Raw genomic sequence first — 3331 nt, 5'->3', positions numbered from 1 at the left:
ATATATATATATATATATATATATATATATATATATGAAATTTATTTTAAAGAAATGCCTCATGTGATTATGGGGTTAGAAAGTATGAAATCCATAGAACAATCTGGCAGGCTGGAAACTGTGCAAGGATTAATGCTGCAAACTTGAGGCATACTTTCTTCTTTGCCCAGGAACCTAAGTTTTTTCTTGAAAGACCTTCAAACTGATTGGAGGAGGCCCACTCATATTATTGAGGGTAAACTCCTTTACTTAAAATTAACTGATTATAGATACTAACCACATTTACAAAATACTTTTACAGCAACATCTGGATTAGTGTTTGATTAATAGCCAAGCTAAGGAGACTTGATGGTGTAGTGGTTAAAGCAGTCAGTTGTTAACCAAAAGATTGGTGGTTTGAGCCCACCAGCCATTCTATGGGAGAAAGATGTGGCAGTCTGCTATGACAGTCTGCTTCTGTGAAGATTTACAGCCTTAGAAACCATGTAGAGTCACTATGACTCAGAATCGATTCTATGGCAATGGGTTTGGTTTTGGATTATAGCCAGAATTTATATATAAAATTAACCATTACAGGTACAGAAAATATTTTTCATTATAAATTACTTTTTTTTCTTCTTTTTTTTTTATTGGTTATGTTCCCCCCAGTGTAACATCTCACCTCTCACTTCCACCCTGTGTATACCGTTTTCCTAATGCATTCATGCCTCCATACATTTCTTCCTGTGCAAATTCTGCCCTTCTGATTTCCTGTAATTGATTATTCTAAAGAGTGTATCTCCCTGATTCAACTGTTCAGCTCATAGGCTTATCTATTTTTTGGCTGAGAGTTAAGCCACAGAATGGGATAAATTCTAGGCCTGAAAGGTGACATGAGTTCATAGTCTCAGGGGTTTCACCAATTTCTATCTGACCAGTTGTTATTGTGATGTTTCTTATGTGCCGTCAAGGTGTCTCTAACTCACTGCAACCTTATGAACAACAGAATGAAACACCTCCTAGTCCTGTGCCAGCCTCATGATACCTACTATATGTGAGCCCATCTCTGCAGCCACTATGTCAATCCACCTTGTTGAGGGCCTTGTCCTTTTTCATTGACCTTCCACTTTACCAACCATGATATCCCTCTCCAGAGAATGGTCCCTTCTGATAACATGACCAAAGTAAGTGAGACGAAGTCTGACCATTCTCACTTCCAAGGAGCATTCTGGCTGCACTTGTTCCAGGACAGATTTGTTCATTCTTTTACCAGTCCATGGTACTCTCAGTATTCTTTGCCAACACCACAACCCAAAGCATCAACACTTTTTCCATCTTCCTTATTCATTGTCCAGCTCTCACATGCATATGAAGCAATTGAAAATGCCATGCGTGGGTTAGGCATGTTAGAGACATCTTTCCTCCTCAGCACTTGAAAGAGGTCTTTTGCAACAGATTTGCCCAATGCAATACTTCTTTTGATGTTTTGACTGCTGCTTCCATTGACATCGATTGTAGAACCAAGGTGAAGTCTTTTACAACTTCAACCTTTTCTCCATTTATTGCGATGCTGCTTATAGATCCAGTTGTGAGGATTTTTATTTTCTTTATATTGAGATGTAATCCATACTGCAGACTCTATTCTTCAATCTTCATCAGTAAGTGATTCAAGTCACCCTTACTTTCAGCAAGCAAAGTTGTGTCATCAGCATATTGCAGGTTGTTAATGATTCTTCCTCCAATCTTAATGCCACATTCTTCTTCATATAGTCCAGCTTCTCAGATTATTTGCTCAGCATACAGATTGAATATGTATGGTGAAAGGATATGACCCTGTCACACTCCCTTCCTGATTTTAAACCATTCAGTATCCCCTTTTTGTGTTTGAATGAAAGCCTCCTAGTCTGTCTACAGGTTCCTCATGAGTACAATCAAGTGTTCTGGAATTTCTATTCTTCTCAATGTTATGCACAATGTGTTATAATCCACACAATTGAATGCTTTTGCATAGTCAATAAACCACAAATAAACATCTTTCTGATACTCTTTTCTGTTAGCCAAGATTCATCTGACATCAGCTACAATAGCCCTTGTTCCACATCCTCTTCTGAATCCAGCTTGCATTTCTGGAAGTTCTCTGTCAATATACCACAACCACTTTTTAATTATCTTCAGTAAGATTTTACTTGGGTGTGACATCAATGATATTGTTCGATAATTTCCACATTCTGTGGGATCACCTTTCTTTGGAATGGGTACAAATATGGATCTCTTCCAGTGATTTGCCCAGGTAGCTGTCATCCAAATCTCTTGGCATAAGCAAGTGAGTGCCTCCAGTGTGGCATGCGTTTGTTGAAACATCTCAGTGGGTATTCCATCAATTCCTGGAGCTTTGGTTTTTTGCCAATTCCTTCAGTGCAGCTTTGACTTTTTTCTTCAATATCATTGGCTCTTGATCATATGCCACCTCCTGAAATGCATGGTCATCTACTGATTCTTTTTGGTATAATGATTCTGTGTATTTTATTCCTTTTCTTTTGATGTTTCCTGCATCATTCAACATATTGCCCACTGAATCTTTCAATATTGCAATTCAAGGCTTACAATTTTTCTTCAGTTCTTTCAGCTTGAGAAATGCCAAGAATGTTTTTCCCTTTTGGTTTTGTAACTCCAGGTCTTTGTACATTTCATTACAGTAATTGGCTTTGTCTGCTTGAGCTGTTCTTTGAAATCTTCTGTTCAGCTCTTTCATTTTGTTGATTCTGCAATTTGCTTCAAATTCAAACTTCAAATCCCTGCTCTGGTTTCTTTTCTAGTAAATTATTATGACTAAGTGCTCAAGGACTGAAGAACTAGATGGTGCCATTACCACTGGTAACAACTTGGGAAGGGATCAAAACTGGAGATTCCAGATAGAGTGGGAGGAAAAACATGGACAAAATTGAAAAACACAGTAACGACCATAATTACTGCTCAGATAGTGTCTGGTGGGACTGCAAGATTATGGCCCTGGGATATACTTCAGGCCTGGGATGGGACTCACTACCAAGGACTAGCTCTCAGCCCAACAGTAGAAAGACTTACATGCAGAACACCTGCTCTACAGAGATAGACCCACTTGGAGTAATAGGCCATGGAGCATCCAATGGACAGCATTCACATGGAGAGAAAGCGGGTCACACAGGACTGCATAATTAAGAAGGTCCCGGGGGCGGGGAGGCAGATCACAGGGAAGGGAGGGGAGGAGAGTGGGTTTGGGTTGGGGATGGTAATTGGGGAGTAAAACAAATAAGCTATTGAATATAAAATAAATTCTGCTCTGTAAATTTTCATCCTAAACAAAATTTAATAT

The sequence above is a fragment of the Orycteropus afer genome, unplaced genomic scaffold (assembly GCF_000298275.1).
Source record: "Orycteropus afer afer isolate SDZICR_OR568_19922 unplaced genomic scaffold, OryAfe1.0 scaffold00086, whole genome shotgun sequence".
NCBI classification, from domain to species: domain Eukaryota; kingdom Metazoa; phylum Chordata; class Mammalia; order Tubulidentata; family Orycteropodidae; genus Orycteropus; species Orycteropus afer.
Note: the sequence above shows the minus strand (reverse complement) of the source record.